The sequence below is a fragment of the Ambystoma mexicanum genome, unplaced genomic scaffold, assembly GCF_040938575.1.
Source record: "Ambystoma mexicanum isolate Mex_15411 unplaced genomic scaffold, UKY_AmexF1_1 Mex_scaf34, whole genome shotgun sequence".
NCBI lineage: Eukaryota > Metazoa > Chordata > Amphibia > Caudata > Ambystomatidae > Ambystoma > Ambystoma mexicanum.
The window spans coordinates 514,879-531,506 of NW_027182449.1; the positions used below are offsets into that span (position 1 = coordinate 514,879).

At 54.2% G+C, this 16,628-nt stretch overlaps 5 non-coding genes across 5 annotated transcripts; all 5 read left to right on the forward strand.

Annotated features, from left to right (window-relative positions):
• Nucleotides 1–302: 302 nt before the first annotated feature.
• Nucleotides 303–421, forward strand: LOC138558072 (5S ribosomal RNA). Its single transcript, XR_011298227.1, has one exon. It is a non-coding gene; the product is annotated as a 5S ribosomal RNA (ribosomal RNA).
• A 3,123-nt stretch (nucleotides 422–3,544) lies between these two features.
• LOC138558083 (5S ribosomal RNA) lies at nucleotides 3,545–3,663 on the forward strand. The gene has a single exon (XR_011298238.1). It is a non-coding gene; the product is annotated as a 5S ribosomal RNA (ribosomal RNA).
• Nucleotides 3,664–6,785: 3,122 nt separating this feature from the next.
• LOC138558923 (5S ribosomal RNA) lies at nucleotides 6,786–6,904 on the forward strand. The gene has a single exon (XR_011299041.1). It is a non-coding gene; the product is annotated as a 5S ribosomal RNA (ribosomal RNA).
• A 3,121-nt stretch (nucleotides 6,905–10,025) lies between these two features.
• Nucleotides 10,026–10,144, forward strand: LOC138558094 (5S ribosomal RNA). The gene has a single exon (XR_011298249.1). It is a non-coding gene; the product is annotated as a 5S ribosomal RNA (ribosomal RNA).
• A 4,096-nt stretch (nucleotides 10,145–14,240) lies between these two features.
• On the forward strand, nucleotides 14,241–14,359 carry LOC138558105 (5S ribosomal RNA). The gene has a single exon (XR_011298260.1). It is a non-coding gene; the product is annotated as a 5S ribosomal RNA (ribosomal RNA).
• The last annotated feature ends 2,269 nt before the right edge of the window (nucleotides 14,360–16,628 follow it).

A 16,628-nucleotide genomic window follows, 5' to 3' on the forward strand; every position in this document is an offset into this window, starting at 1 on the left:
TCTTTCCGAGTTTTTTTTTAAAGTTTTGTAAGGAACGGATGCTTGGGTGAGTGAGTGCAAGTGTGGCTTGGCCTGAATTTACAGACACTTTCTTTGCAAACATGAGTAGGCAAGTGGGTATTTCAAAAGTGGGTGCATGGAGCTGCTCGTTGCTTTTCCAAGCTGGCAGCTGTGGCTCCTGAGCTTGAGGCAAAAAGAAGGGCAGAAGCACACTGCAGAGGACAGCGTTCAGCCTTGCAAGAGGGCAGTGGACGTCGGAGGAGCCGACACAGCACAAGAGGCTCGGAATCGGCGCACTCTTCGCCTACGGCCATACCACCCTGAATGCGCCCGATCTCGTCCGATCTCGGAAGCTAAGCAGGGTCGGGCCTGGTTAGTACTTGGATGGGAGACCGCCTGGGAATACCAGGTGCTGTAGGCATTTTGCTACTCTGTGCCCGATAGGCGGCGTTCGTCTTCTCCGTCTTGAACTACATTTTTCCTCCATTCCGCTTTTAATTTTAACAAACACGGCGCGTGAAAAAGGCACAGGGGCAGACAGCAGCCCTCGCTCCAATGCAGAGCCCCGTCAGAGGCGGACACGTTGTCGCCAAACTAACTTGGAGCAGCAGCAGCAGCAGGAGACTGAAGCCAGGGCAGCAGCTTGCCGCCTCGGGTGGGTGGATGCAGCCAGAAAGGGCCACTCGTGTCCCTGGCAAAGCACCTCCAGCGTCTCCCCGTTTTCTCTCCAGTGGACGCGCAAGGCCCCCTACAGCTAGGGGAGGCAAGTGGATGGGCCTCATCTGCATATGTGGGCTCTAGAGGAAGAGTGCACCCTGGGAGACAAGGGGACACCTGGAGCGGGAAGTGCTCACGGGGGAGAAGTGCCTACAAGAGGCAGGAAGGGAGGGAGGCCACATCATGCCTCTCCATAGCCAGGCCTCTGGATGATGGGGCAGAAGCGGCCGTCACCCTAAGCTTCCTAGAAGTCCCAGCTGGGCCCCATGCTACCTAATATCTCGCCTGATCGAGCCTGGTCGAGCACTGGTCGAGCCTTCAGCCAAGGGACACAGGAGCCAAGGGGTCTGGCCTCGAGCCTTCAGCCGAGGGACCCAGGAGCCCAGGGTCTGGCCTCAGTGCTTCCCAAGTCGGCCTTCAGCTGAAGCCTGCCTGGGCTGGGAGCCTCAGCTGCTGTTCCTGGGTGTGCTTCTTTCCTGCATGTGAAGGCCACCAGCGGCGAAGGTTGCCCTCCGCCTTCTAAGGAGTCGAGGAGACCGCAGCAGGAAAATTGTGTGTGTGTTTATTTCTTCTTTTTTTAGAGGTGCTTTCTATTTTTGCAAGGAACTGACGCCTGGATGAGTGCTAGTGTGGCTTGAGGTAAATTCACGGGCAGCTTCTTTGCAAACTTTTGCCAAACCAACTTGGGGCAGCAGTGGGGTAGAGAGTCAGCCTTCTGCTGATGCCTGCCTAGGCGTGGCTGGGCTGGGGGCCTCAGCTGCTGTTACTGGGCCTGCTTCTTTCCTGGACTTGTAGGCCACCAGCCGGAGAAAGTAAGGGCCTCAACCAACATCGCCCTCTGCCTTCCAAAGAGTCGAGGAGTCCCCAGCAGGAAAATTGTGTGTGTGTTTATTTCTTCTTTTTTAGAGATGCTTTCTATTTTTGTAAGGAAACGACGCCTGGGTGAGTGCTAGTGTGGCGTGAGCTAAATTTACAGGCATCTTCTTTGCAAACTTTTGCCAAACCAACTTGGAGCAGCAGTGGGGTAGAGAGTCAGCCTTCTGCTGATGCCTGCCTGGGCTGGGCTGGTCTGGGGGCCTCAGCTGCTGTTACTGGGCCTGCTTCTTTCCTGGACTTGTAGGCCACCAGCCCGAGAAGGTAAGGGCCTCAACCAACATCGCCCTCTGCCTTCCAAAGAGTCGAGGTGTCCCCAGCAGGAAAATTGTGTGTGTGTATTTCTTCTTTTTTTAGAGATGCTTTCTATTTTTGTAAGGAACCGACGCCTGGGTGAGTGCTAGTGTGGCTTGAGGTAAATTTACGGGCAGCTTCTTTGCAAACTTTTGCCAAACCAACTTGGGGCAGCACTGGGGTAGAGAGTCAGCCTTCCGCTGATGCCTGCCTAGGCGTGGCTGGGCTGGGGGCCTCAGTTGCTGTTACTGGGCCTGCTTCTTTCCTGGACTTGTAGGCCGCCAGCCTGAGAAGGTAAGGCCTCAACCAACATCGCCCACTGCCTTCCAAAGAGTCGAGGAGACGGCAGCAGGAAAATTGTGTGTGTGTTTATTTCTTCTTTTTTTAGAGGTGCTTTCTATTTTTGTAAGGAACTGACGCCTGGGTGAGTGCTAGTGTGGCGTGAGTTAAATTTACAGGCATCTTCTTTGCAAACTTTTGCCAAACCAACTTGGGGCAGCAGTGGGGTAGAGAGTCCGCCTTCTGCTGATGCCTGCCTAGGCGTGGCTGGGCTGGGGGCCTCAGCTGCTGTTACTGGGCCTGCTTCTTTCCTGGACTTGTAGGCCACCAGCCGGAGAAAGTAAGGGCCTCAACCAACATCGCCCTCTGCCTTCCAAAGAGTCGAGGAGTCCCCAGCAGGAAAATTGTGTGTGTGTTTATTTCTTCTTTTTTAGAGATGCTTTCTATTTTTGTAAGGAACCGACGCCTGGGTGAGTGCTAGTGTGGCTTGAGGTAAATTTACGGGCAGCTTCTTTGCAAACTTTTGCCAAAACAACTTGGGGCAGCACTGGGGTAGAGAGTCAGCCTTCCGCTGATGCCTGCCTAGGCGTGGCTGGGCTGGGGGCCTCAGTTGCTGTTACTGGGCCTGCTTCTTTCCTGGACTTGTAGGCCGCCAGCCTGAGAAGGTAAGGCCTCAACCAACATCGCCCTCTGCCTTCCAAAGAGTCGAGGAGACCGCAGCAGGAAAATTGTGTGTGTGTTTATTTCTTCTTTTTTTAGAGGTGCTTTCTATTTTTGTAAGGAACAGACGCCTGGGTGAGTGCTAGTGTGGCTTGAGGTAAATTCACGGGCAGCTTCTTTGCAAACTTTTGCCAAACCAACTTGGGGCAGCAGTGGGGTAGAGAGTCAGCCTTAAGCTGATGCCTGCCTGGGCTGGGCTGGGCTGGGGGCCTCAGCTGCTGTTACTGGGCCTGCTTCTTTCCTGGACTTGTAGGTCACCAGCCCGATATGGTAAGGGCCTCAACCAACATCACCCTCTGCCTTCCAAAGCGTCGAGGAGCCCCCAGCAGGAAAATTGTGTGTGTGTTTATTTCCATCTTTCTTTCCGAGTTTTTTTTTAAAGTTTTGTAAGGAACGGATGCTTGGGTGAGTGAGTGCAAGTGTGGCTTGGCCTGAATTTACAGACACTTTCTTTGCAAACATGAGTAGGCAAGTGGGTATTTCAAAAGTGGGTGCATGGAGCTGCTCGTTGCTTTTCCAAGCTGGCAGCTGTGGCTCCTGAGCTTGAGGCAAAAAGAAGGGCAGAAGCACACTGCAGAGGACAGCGTTCAGCCTTGCAAGAGGGCAGTGGACGTCGGAGGAGCCGACACAGCACAAGAGGCTCGGAATCGGCGCACTCTTCGCCTACGGCCATACCACCCTGAATGCGCCCGATCTCGTCCGATCTCGGAAGCTAAGCAGGGTCGGGCCTGGTTAGTACTTGGATGGGAGACCGCCTGGGAATACCAGGTGCTGTAGGCATTTTGCTACTCTGTGCCCGATAGGCGGCGTTCGTCTTCTCCGTCTTGAACTACATTTTTCCTCCATTCCGCTTTTAATTTTAACAAACACGGCGCGTGAAAAAGGCACAGGGGCAGACAGCAGCCCTCGCTCCAATGCAGAGCCCCGTCAGAGGCGGACACGTTGTCGCCAAACTAACTTGGAGCAGCAGCAGCAGCAGGAGACTGAAGCCAGGGCAGCAGCTTGCCGCCTCGGGTGGGTGGATGCAGCCAGAAAGGGCCACTCGTGTCCCTGGCAAAGCACCTCCAGCGTCTCCCCGTTTTCTCTCCAGTGGACGCGCAAGGCCCCCTACAGCTAGGGGAGGCAAGTGGATGGGCCTCATCTGCATATGTGGGCTCTAGAGGAAGAGTGCACCCTGGGAGACAAGGGGACACCTGGAGCGGGAAGTGCTCACGGGGGAGAAGTGCCTACAAGAGGCAGGAAGGGAGGGAGGCCACATCATGCCTCTCCATAGCCAGGCCTCTGGATGATGGGGCAGAAGCGGCCGTCACCCTAAGCTTCCTAGAAGTCCCAGCTGGGCCCCATGCTACCTAATATCTCGCCTGATCGAGCCTGGTCGAGCACTGGTCGAGCCTTCAGCCAAGGGACACAGGAGCCAAGGGGTCTGGCCTCGAGCCTTCAACCGAGGGACCCAGGAGCCCAGGGTCTGGCCTCAGTGCTTCCCAAGTCGGCCTTCAGCTGAAGCCTGCCTGGGCTGGGAGCCTCAGCTGCTGTTCCTGGGTGTGCTTCTTTCCTGCATGTGAAGGCCACCAGCGGCGAAGGTTGCCCTCCGCCTTCCAAGGAGTCGAGGGGATAGAAGCAGGAAAATTGTGTGTGTGTTTATTTCTTCTTTTTTAGAGATTCTTTCTATTTTTGTAAGGAACTGACGCCTGGGTGAGTGCTAGTGTGGCTTGAGGTAAATTCACGGGCAGCTTCTTTGCAAACTTTTGCCAAACCAACTTGGGGCAGCAGTGGGGTAGAGAGTCAGCCTTCTGCTGATGCCTGCCTAGGCGTGGCTGGGCTGGGGGCCTCAGCTGCTGTTACTGGGCCTGCTTCTTTCCTGGACTTGTAGGCCACCAGCCGGAGAAAGTAAGGGCCTCAACCAACATCGCCCTCTGCCTTCCAAAGAGTCGAGGAGTCCCCAGCAGGAAAATTGTGTGTGTGTTTATTTCTTCTTTTTTAGAGATGCTTTCTATTTTTGTAAGGAAACGACGCCTGGGTGAGTGCTAGTGTGGCGTGAGCTAAATGTACAGGCATCTTCTTTGCAAACTTTTGCCAAACCAACTTGGAGCAGCAGTGGGGTAGAGAGTCAGCCTTCTGCTGATGCCTGCCTGGGCTGGGCTGGTCTGGGGGCCTCAGCTGCTGTTACTGGGCCTGCTTCTTTCCTGGACTTGTAGGCCACCAGCCCGAGAAGGTAAGGGCCTCAACCAACATCGCCCTCTGCCTTCCAAAGAGTCGAGGTGTCCCCAGCAGGAAAATTGTGTGTGTGTATTTCTTCTTTTTTTAGAGATGCTTTCTATTTTTGTAAGGAACCGACGCCTGGGTGAGTGCTAGTGTGGCTTGAGGTAAATTTACGGGCAGCTTCTTTGCAAACTTTTGCCAAACCAACTTGGGGCAGCACTGGGGTAGAGAGTCAGCCTTCCGCTGATGCCTGCCTAGGCGTGGCTGGGCTGGGGGCCTCAGTTGCTGTTACTGGGCCTGCTTCTTTCCTGGACTTGTAGGCCGCCAGCCTGAGAAGGTAAGGCCTCAACCAACATCGCCCTCTGCCTTCCAAAGAGTCGAGGAGACCGCAGCAGGAAAATTGTGTGTGTGTTTATTTCTTCTTTTTTTAGAGGTGCTTTCTATTTTTGTAAGGAACTGACGCCTGGGTGAGTGCTAGTGTGGCGTGAGTTAAATTTACAGGCATCTTCTTTGCAAACTTTTGCCAAACCAACTTGGGGCAGCAGTGGGGTAGAGAGTCAGCCTTCTGCTGATGCCTGCCTAGGCGTGGCTGGGCTGGGGGCCTCAGCTGCTGTTACTGGGCCTGCTTCTTTCCTGGACTTGTAGGCCACCAGCCGGAGAAAGTAAGGGCCTCAACCAACATCGCCCTCTGCCTTCCAAAGAGTCGAGGAGTCCCCAGCAGGAAAATTGTGTGTGTGTTTATTTCTTCTTTTTTAGAGATGCTTTCTATTTTTGTAAGGAACCGACGCCTGGGTGAGTGCTAGTGTGGCTTGAGGTAAATTTACGGGCAGCTTCTTTGCAAACTTTTGCCAAAACAACTTGGGGCAGCACTGGGGTAGAGAGTCAGCCTTCCGCTGATGCCTGCCTAGGCGTGGCTGGGCTGGGGGCCTCAGTTGCTGTTACTGGGCCTGCTTCTTTCCTGGACTTGTAGGCCGCCAGCCTGAGAAGGTAAGGCCTCAACCAACATCGCCCTCTGCCTTCCAAAGAGTCGAGGAGACCGCAGCAGGAAAATTGTGTGTGTGTTTATTTCTTCTTTTTTTAGAGGTGCTTTCTATTTTTGTAAGGAACTGACGCCTGGGTGAGTGCTAGTGTGGCTTGAGGTAAATTCACGGGCAGCTTCTTTGCAAACTTTTGCCAAACCAACTTGGGGCAGCAGTGGGGTAGAGAGTCAGCCTTAAGCTGATGCCTGCCTGGGCTGGGCTGGGCTGGGGGCCTCAGCTGCTGTTACTGGGCCTGCTTCTTTCCTGGACTTGTAGGTCACCAGCCCGATATGGTAAGGGCCTCAACCAACATCACCCTCTGCCTTCCAAAGCGTCGAGGAGCCCCCAGCAGGAAAATTGTGTGTGTGTTTATTTCCATCTTTCTTTCCGAGTTTTTTTTTAAAGTTTTGTAAGGAACGGATGCTTGGGTGAGTGAGTGCAAGTGTGGCTTGGCCTGAATTTACAGACACTTTCTTTGCAAACATGAGTAGGCAAGTGGGTATTTCAAAAGTGGGTGCATGGAGCTGCTCGTTGCTTTTCCAAGCTGGCAGCTGTGGCTCCTGAGCTTGAGGCAAAAAGAAGGGCAGAAGCACACTGCAGAGGACAGCGTTCAGCCTTGCAAGAGGGCAGTGGACGTCGGAGGAGCCGACACAGCACAAGAGGCTCGGAATCGGCGCACTCTTCGCCTACGGCCATACCACCCTGAATGCGCCCGATCTCGTCCGATCTCGGAAGCTAAGCAGGGTCGGGCCTGGTTAGTACTTGTATGGGAGACCGCCTGGGAATACCAGGTGCTGTAGGCATTTTGCTACTCTGTGCCCGATAGGCGGCGTTCGTCTTCTCCGTCTTGAACTACATTTTTCCTCCATTCCGCTTTTAATTTTAACAAACACGGCGCGTGAAAAAGGCACAGGGGCAGACAGCAGCCCTCGCTCCAATGCAGAGCCCCGTCAGAGGCGGACACGTTGTCGCCAAACTAACTTGGAGCAGCAGCAGCAGCAGCAGGAGACTGAAGCCAGGGCAGCAGCTTGCCGCCTCGGGTGGGTGGATGCAGCCAGAAAGGGCCACTCGTGTCCCTGGCAAAGCACCTCCAGCGTCTCCCCGTTTTCTCTCCAGTGGACGCGCAAGGCCCCCTACAGCTAGGGGAGGCAAGTGGATGGGCCTCATCTGCATATGTGGGCTCTAGAGGAAGAGTGCACCCTGGGAGACAAGGGGACACCTGGAGCGGGAAGTGCTCACGGGGGAGAAGTGCCTACAAGAGGCAGGAAGGGAGGGAGGCCACATCATGCCTCTCCATAGCCAGGCCTCTGGATGATGGGGCAGAAGCGGCCGTCACCCTAAGCTTCCTAGAAGTCCCAGCTGGGCCCCATGCTACCTAATATCTCGCCTGATCGAGCCTGGTCGAGCACTGGTCGAGCCTTCAGCCAAGGGACACAGGAGCCAAGGGGTCTGGCCTCGAGCCTTCAGCCGAGGGACCCAGGAGCCCAGGGTCTGGCCTCAGTGCTTCCCAAGTCGGCCTTCAGCTGAAGCCTGCCTGGGCTGGGAGCCTCAGCTGCTGTTCCTGGGTGTGCTTCTTTCCTGCATGTGAAGGCCACCAGCGGCGAAGGTTGCCCTCCGCCTTCTAAGGAGTCGAGGAGACCGCAGCAGGAAAATTGTGTGTGTGTTTATTTCTTCTTTTTTTAGAGGTGCTTTCTATTTTTGCAAGGAACTGACGCCTGGATGAGTGCTAGTGTGGCTTGAGGTAAATTCACGGGCAGCTTCTTTGCAAACTTTTGCCAAACCAACTTGGGGCAGCAGTGGGGTAGAGAGTCAGCCTTCTGCTGATGCCTGCCTAGGCGTGGCTGGGCTGGGGGCCTCAGCTGCTGTTACTGGGCCTGCTTCTTTCCTGGACTTGTAGGCCACCAGCCGGAGAAAGTAAGGGCCTCAACCAACATCGCCCTCTGCCTTCCAAAGAGTCGAGGAGTCCCCAGCAGGAAAATTGTGTGTGTGTTTATTTCTTCTTTTTTAGAGATGCTTTCTATTTTTGTAAGGAAACGACGCCTGGGTGAGTGCTAGTGTGGCGTGAGCTAAATTTACAGGCATCTTCTTTGCAAACTTTTGCCAAACCAACTTGGAGCAGCAGTGGGGTAGAGAGTCAGCCTTCTGCTGATGCCTGCCTGGGCTGGGCTGGTCTGGGGGCCTCAGCTGCTGTTACTGGGCCTGCTTCTTTCCTGGACTTGTAGGCCACCAGCCCGAGAAGGTAAGGGCCTCAACCAACATCGCCCTCTGCCTTCCAAAGAGTCGAGGTGTCCCCAGCAGGAAAATTGTGTGTGTGTATTTCTTCTTTTTTTAGAGATGCTTTCTATTTTTGTAAGGAACCGACGCCTGGGTGAGTGCTAGTGTGGCTTGAGGTAAATTTACGGGCAGCTTCTTTGCAAACTTTTGCCAAACCAACTTGGGGCAGCACTGGGGTAGAGAGTCAGCCTTCCGCTGATGCCTGCCTAGGCGTGGCTGGGCTGGGGGCCTCAGTTGCTGTTACTGGGCCTGCTTCTTTCCTGGACTTGTAGGCCGCCAGCCTGAGAAGGTAAGGCCTCAACCAACATCGCCCTCTGCCTTCCAAAGAGTCGAGGAGACCGCAGCAGGAAAATTGTGTGTGTGTTTATTTCTTCTTTTTTTAGAGGTGCTTTCTATTTTTGTAAGGAACTGACGCCTGGGTGAGTGCTAGTGTGGCGTGAGTTAAATTTACAGGCATCTTCTTTGCAAACTTTTGCCAAACCAACTTGGGGCAGCAGTGGGGTAGAGAGTCAGCCTTCTGCTGATGCCTGCCTAGGCGTGGCTGGGCTGGGGGCCTCAGCTGCTGTTACTGGGCCTGCTTCTTTCCTGGACTTGTAGGCCACCAGCCGGAGAAAGTAAGGGCCTCAACCAACATCGCCCTCTGCCTTCCAAAGAGTCGAGGAGTCCCCAGCAGGAAAATTGTGTGTGTGTTTATTTCTTCTTTTTTAGAGATGCTTTCTATTTTTGTAAGGAACCGACGCCTGGGTGAGTGCTAGTGTGGCTTGAGGTAAATTTACGGGCAGCTTCTTTGCAAACTTTTGCCAAAACAACTTGGGGCAGCACTGGGGTAGAGAGTCAGCCTTCCGCTGATGCCTGCCTAGGCGTGGCTGGGCTGGGGGCCTCAGTTGCTGTTACTGGGCCTGCTTCTTTCCTGGACTTGTAGGCCGCCAGCCTGAGAAGGTAAGGCCTCAACCAACATCGCCCTCTGCCTTCCAAAGAGTCGAGGAGACCGCAGCAGGAAAATTGTGTGTGTGTTTATTTCTTCTTTTTTTAGAGGTGCTTTCTATTTTTGTAAGGAACTGACGCCTGGGTGAGTGCTAGTGTGGCTTGAGGTAAATTCACGGGCAGCTTCTTTGCAAACTTTTGCCAAACCAACTTGGGGCAGCAGTGGGGTAGAGAGTCAGCCTTAAGCTGATGCCTGCCTGGGCTGGGCTGGGGGCCTCAGCTGCTGTTACTGGGCCTGCTTCTTTCCTGGACTTGTAGGCCACCAGCCCGAGATGGTAAGGGCCTCAACCAACATCACCCTCTGCCTTCCAAAGCGTCGAGGAGCCCCCAGCAGGAAAATTGTGTGTGTGTTTATTTCCATCTTTCTTTCCGAGTTTTTTTTTAAAGTTTTGTAAGGAACGGATGCTTGGGTGAGTGAGTGCAAGTGTGGCTTGGCCTGAATTTACAGACACTTTCTTTGCAAACATGAGTAGGCAAGTGGGTATTTCAAAAGTGGGTGCATGGAGCTGCTCGTTGCTTTTCCAAGCTGGCAGCTGTGGCTCCTGAGCTTGAGGCAAAAAGAAGGGCAGAAGCACACTGCAGAGGACAGCGTTCAGCCTTGCAAGAGGGCAGTGGACGTCGGAGGAGCCGACACAGCACAAGAGGCTCGGAATCGGCGCACTCTTCGCCTACGGCCATACCACCCTGAATGCGCCCGATCTCGTCCGATCTCGGAAGCTAAGCAGGGTCGGGCCTGGTTAGTACTTGGATGGGAGACCGCCTGGGAATACCAGGTGCTGTAGGCATTTTGCTACTCTGTGCCCGATAGGCGGCGTTCGTCTTCTCCGTCTTGAACTACATTTTTCCTCCATTCCGCTTTTAATTTTAACAAACAGGGCGCGTGAAAAAGGCACAGGGGCAGACAGCAGCCCTCGCTCCAATGCAGAGCCCCGTCAGAGGCGGACACGTTGTCGCCAAACTAACTTGGAGCAGCAGCAGCAGCAGGAGACTGAAGCCAGGGCAGCAGCTTGCCGCCTCGGGTGGGTGGATGCAGCCAGAAAGGGCCACTCGTGTCCCTGGCAAAGCACCTCCAGCGTCTCCCCGTTTTCTCTCCAGTGGACGCGCAAGGCCCCCTACAGCTAGGGGAGGCAAGTGGATGGGCCTCATCTGCATATGTGGGCTCTAGAGGAAGAGTGCACCCTGGGAGACAAGGGGACACCTGGAGCGGGAAGTGCTCACGGGGGAGAAGTGCCTACAAGAGGCAGGAAGGGAGGGAGGCCACATCATGCCTCTCCATAGCCAGGCCTCTGGATGATGGGGCAGAAGCGGCCGTCACCCTAAGCTTCCTAGAAGTCCCAGCTGGGCCCCATGCTACCTAATATCTCGCCTGATCGAGCCTGGTCGAGCACTGGTCGAGCCTTCAGCCAAGGGACACAGGAGCCAAGGGGTCTGGCCTCGAGCCTTCAGCCGAGGGACCCAGGAGCCCAGGGTCTGGCCTCAGTGCTTCCCAAGTCGGCCTTCAGCTGAAGCCTGCCTGGGCTGGGAGCCTCAGCTGCTGTTCCTGGGTGTGCTTCTTTCCTGCATGTGAAGGCCACCAGCGGCGAAGGTTGCCCTCCGCCTTCTAAGGAGTCGAGGAGACCGCAGCAGGAAAATTGTGTGTGTGTTTATTTCTTCTTTTTTTAGAGGTGCTTTCTATTTTTGCAAGGAACTGACGCCTGGATGAGTGCTAGTGTGGCTTGAGGTAAATTCACGGGCAGCTTCTTTGCAAACTTTTGCCAAACCAACTTGGGGCAGCAGTGGGGTAGAGAGTCAGCCTTCTGCTGATGCCTGCCTAGGCGTGGCTGGGCTGGGGGCCTCAGCTGCTGTTACTGGGCCTGCTTCTTTCCTGGACTTGTAGGCCACCAGCCGGAGAAAGTAAGGGCCTCAACCAACATCGCCCTCTGCCTTCCAAAGAGTCGAGGAGTCCCCAGCAGGAAAATTGTGTGTGTGTTTATTTCTTCTTTTTTAGAGATGCTTTCTATTTTTGTAAGGAAACGACGCCTGGGTGAGTGCTAGTGTGGCGTGAGCTAAATTTACAGGCATCTTCTTTGCAAACTTTTGCCAAACCAACTTGGAGCAGCAGTGGGGTAGAGAGTCAGCCTTCTGCTGATGCCTGCCTGGGCTGGGCTGGTCTGGGGGCCTCAGCTGCTGTTACTGGGCCTGCTTCTTTCCTGGACTTGTAGGCCACCAGCCCGAGAAGGTAAGGGCCTCAACCAACATCGCCCTCTGCCTTCCAAAGAGTCGAGGTGTCCCCAGCAGGAAAATTGTGTGTGTGTATTTCTTCTTTTTTTAGAGATGCTTTCTATTTTTGTAAGGAACCGACGCCTGGGTGAGTGCTAGTGTGGCTTGAGGTAAATTTACGGGCAGCTTCTTTGCAAACTTTTGCCAAACCAACTTGGGGCAGCACTGGGGTAGAGAGTCAGCCTTCCGCTGATGCCTGCCTAGGCGTGGCTGGGCTGGGGGCCTCAGTTGCTGTTACTGGGCCTGCTTCTTTCCTGGACTTGTAGGCCGCCAGCCTGAGAAGGTAAGGCCTCAACCAACATCGCCCTCTGCCTTCCAAAGAGTCGAGGAGACCGCAGCAGGAAAATTGTGTGTGTGTTTATTTCTTCTTTTTTTAGAGGTGCTTTCTATTTTTGTAAGGAACTGACGCCTGGGTGAGTGCTAGTGTGGCGTGAGTTAAATTTACAGGCATCTTCTTTGCAAACTTTTGCCAAACCAACTTGGGGCAGCAGTGGGGTAGAGAGTCAGCCTTCTGCTGATGCCTGCCTAGGCGTGGCTGGGCTGGGGGCCTCAGCTGCTGTTACTGGGCCTGCTTCTTTCCTGGACTTGTAGGCCACCAGCCGGAGAAAGTAAGGGCCTCAACCAACATCGCCCTCTGCCTTCCAAAGAGTCGAGGAGTCCCCAGCAGGAAAATTGTGTGTGTGTTTATTTCTTCTTTTTTAGAGATGCTTTCTATTTTTGTAAGGATTGACGCCTGGGTGAGTGCTAGTGTGGCTTGAGGTAAATTTACGGGCAGCTTCTTTGCAAACTTTTGCCAAAACAACTTGGGGCAGCACTGGGGTAGAGAGTCAGCCTTCTGCTGATGCCTGCCTAGGCGTGGCTGGGCTGGGGGCCTCAGCTGCTGTTACTGGGCCTGCTTCTTTCCTGGACTTGTAGGCCGCCAGCCTGAGAAGGTAAGGCCTCAACCAACATCGCCCTCTGCCTTCCAAAGAGTCGAGGAGACCGCAGCAGGAAAATTGTGTGTGTGTTTATTTCTTCTTTTTTTAGAGGTGCTTTCTATTTTTGTAAGGAACTGACGCCTGGGTGAGTGCTAGTGTGGCTTGAGGGAAATTTACGGGCAGCTTCTTTGCAAACTATTGCCAAACCAACTTGGGGCAGCACTGGGGTAGAGAGTCAGCCTTCCGCTGATGCCTGCCTAGGCGTGGCTGGGCTGGGGGCCTCAGTTGCTGTTACTGGGCCTGCTTCTTTCCTGGACTTGTAGGCCGCCAGCCTGAGAAGGTAAGGCCTCAACCAACATCGCCCTCTGCCTTCCAAAGAGTCGAGGAGACCGCAGCAGGAAAATTGTGTGTGTGTTTATTTCTTCTTTTTTTAGAGGTGCTTTCTATTTTTGTAAGGAACTGACGCCTGGGTGAGTGCTAGTGTGGCGTGAGTTAAATTTACAGGCATCTTCTTTGCAAACTTTTGCCAAACCAACTTGGGGCAGCAGTGGGGTAGAGAGTCAGCCTTCTGCTGATGCCTGCCTAGGCGTGGCTGGGCTGGGGGCCTCAGCTGCTGTTACTGGGCCTGCTTCTTTCCTGGACTTGTAGGCCACCAGCCGGAGAAAGTAAGGGCCTCAACCAACATCGCCCTCTGCCTTCCAAAGAGTCGAGGAGTCCCCAGCAGGAAAATTGTGTGTGTGTTTATTTCTTCTTTTTTAGAGATGCTTTCTATTTTTGTAAGGATTGACGCCTGGGTGAGTGCTAGTGTGGCTTGAGGTAAATTTACGGGCAGCTTCTTTGCAAACTTTTGCCAAAACAACTTGGGGCAGCACTGGGGTAGAGAGTCAGCCTTCCGCTGATGCCTGCCTAGGCGTGGCTGGGCTGGGGGCCTCAGTTGCTGTTACTGGGCCTGCTTCTTTCCTGGACTTGTAGGCCGCCAGCCTGAGAAGGTAAGGCCTCAACCAACATCGCCCTCTGCCTTCCAAAGAGTCGAGGAGACCGCAGCGGGAAAATTGTGTGTGTGTTTATTTCTTCTTTTTTTAGAGGTGCTTTCTATTTTTGTAAGGAACTGACGCCTGGGTGAGTGCTAGTGTGGCTTGAGGTAAATTCACGGGCAGCTTCTTTGCAAACTTTTGCCAAACCAACTTGGGGCAGCAGTGGGGTAGAGAGTCAGCCTTAAGCTGATGCCTGCCTGGGCTGGGCTGGGCTGGGGGCCTCAGCTGCTGTTACTGGGCCTGCTTCTTTCCTGGACTTGTAGGTCACCAGCCCGATATGGTAAGGGCCTCAACCAACATCACCCTCTGCCTTCCAAAGCGTCGAGGAGCCCCCAGCAGGAAAATTGTGTGTGTGTTTATTTCCATCTTTCTTTCCGAGTTTTTTTTTAAAGTTTTGTAAGGAACGGATGCTTGGGTGAGTGAGTGCAAGTGTGGCTTGGCCTGAATTTACAGACACTTTCTTTGCAAACATGAGTAGGCAAGTGGGTATTTCAAAAGTGGGTGCATGGAGCTGCTCGTTGCTTTTCCAAGCTGGCAGCTGTGGCTCCTGAGCTTGAGGCAAAAAGAAGGGCAGAAGCACACTGCAGAGGACAGCGTTCAGCCTTGCAAGAGGGCAGTGGACGTCGGAGGAGCCGACACAGCACAAGAGGCTCGGAATCGGCACACTCTTTGCCTACGGCCATACCACCCTGAATGCGCCCGATCTCGTCCGATCTCGGAAGCTAAGCAGGGTCGGGCCTGGTTAGTACTTGGATGGGAGACCGCCTGGGAATACCAGGTGCTGTAGGCATTTTGCTACTCTGTGCCCGATAGGCGGCGTTCGTCTTCTCCGTCTTGAACTACATTTTTCCTCCATTCCGCTTTTAATTTTAACAAACACGGCGCGTGAAAAAGGCACAGGGGCAGACAGCAGCCCTCGCTCCAATGCAGAGCCCCGTCAGAGGCGGACACGTTGTCGCCAAACTAACTTGGAGCAGCAGCAGCAGCAGCAGGAGACTGAAGCCAGGGCAACAGCTTGCCGCCTCGGGTGGGTGGATGCAGCCAGAAAGGGCCACTCGTGTCCCTGGCAAAGCACCTCCAGCGTCTCCCCGTTTTCTCTCCAGTGGACGCGCAAGGCCCCCTACAGCTAGGGGAGGCAAGTGGATGGGCCTCATCTGCATATGTGGGCTCTAGAGGAAGAGTGCACCCTGGGAGACAAGGGGACACCTGGAGCGGGAAGTGCTCACGGGGGAGAAGTGCCTACAAGAGGCAGGAAGGGAGGGAGGCCACATCATGCCTCTCCATAGCCAGGCCTCTGGATGATGGGGCAGAAGCGGCCGTCACCCTAAGCTTCCTAGAAGTCCCAGCTGGGCCCCATGCTACCTAATATCTCGCCTGATCGAGCAGTGGTCGAGCCTTCAGCCAAGGGACACAGGAGCCAAGGGGTCTGGCCTCGAGCCTTCAACCGAGGGACCCAGGAGCCCAGGGTCTGGCCTCAGTGCTTCCCAAGTCGGCCTTCAGCTGAAGCCTGCCTGGGCTGGGAGCCTCAGCTGCTGTTCCTGGGTGTGCTTCTTTCCTGCATGTGAAGGCCACCAGCGGCGAAGGTTGCCCTCCGCCTTCCAAGGAGTCGAGGGGATAGAAGCAGGAAAATTGTGTGTGTGTTTATTTCTTCTTTTTTAGAGATTCTTTCTATTTTTGTAAGGAACTGACGCCTGGGTGAGTGCTAGTGTGGCTTGAGGTAAATTCACGGGCAGCTTCTTTGCAAACTTTTGCCAAACCAACTTGGGGCAGCAGTGGGGTAGAGAGTCAGCCTTCTGCTGATGCCTGCCTAGGCGTGGCTGGGCTGGGGGCCTCAGCTGCTGTTACTGGGCCTGCTTCTTTCCTGGACTTGTAGGCCACCAGCCGGAGAAAGTAAGGGCCTCAACCAACATCGCCCTCTGCCTTCCAAAGAGTCGAGGAGTCCCCAGCAGGAAAATTGTGTGTGTGTTTATTTCTTCTTTTTTAGAGATGCTTTCTATTTTTGTAAGGAAACGACGCCTGGGTGAGTGCTAGTGTGGCGTGAGCTAAATTTACAGGCATCTTCTTTGCAAACTTTTGCCAAACCAACTTGGAGCAGCAGTGGGGTAGAGAGTCAGCCTTCTGCTGATGCCTGCCTGGGCTGGGCTGGTCTGGGGGCCTCAGCTGCTGTTACTGGGCCTGCTTCTTTCCTGGACTTGTAGGCCACCAGCCCGAGAAGGTAAGGGCCTCAACCAACATCGCCCTCTGCCTTCCAAAGAGTCGAGGTGTCCCCAGCAGGAAAATTGTGTGTGTGTATTTCTTCTTTTTTTAGAGATGCTTTCTATTTTTGTAAGGAACCGACGCCTGGGTGAGTGCTAGTGTGGCTTGAGGTAAATTTACGGGCAGCTTCTTTGCAAACTTTTGCCAAAACAACTTGGGGCAGCACTGGGGTAGAGAGTCAGCCTTCCGCTGATGCCTGCCTAGGCGTGGCTGGGCTGGGGGCCTCAGTTGCTGTTACTGGGCCTGCTTCTTTCCTGGACTTGTAGGCCGCCAGCCTGAGAAGGTAAGGCCTCAACCAACATCGCCCTCTGCCTTCCAAAGAGTCGAGGAGACCGCAGCAGGAAAATTGTGTGTGTGTTTATTTCTTCTTTTTTTAGAGGTGCTTTCTATTTTTGTAAGGAACTGACGCCTGGGTGAGTGCTAGTGTGGCTTGAGGTAAATTCACGGGCAGCTTCTTTGCAAACTTTTGCCAAACCAACTTGGGGCAGCAGTGGGGTAGAGAGTCAGCCTTAAGCTGATGCCTGCCTGGGCTGGGCTGGGCTGGGGGCCTCAGCTGCTGTTACTGGGCCTGCTTCTTTCCTGGACTTGTAGGTCACCAGCCCGATATGGTAAGGGCCTCAACCAACATCACCCTCTGCCTTCCAAAGCGTCGAGGAGCCCCCAGCAGGAAAATTGTGTGTGTGTTTATTTCCATCTTTCTTTCCGAGTTTTTTTTTAAAGTTTTGTAAGGAACGGATGCTTGGGTGAGTGAGTGCAAGTGTGGCTTGGCCTGAATTTACAGACACTTTCTTTGCAAACATGAG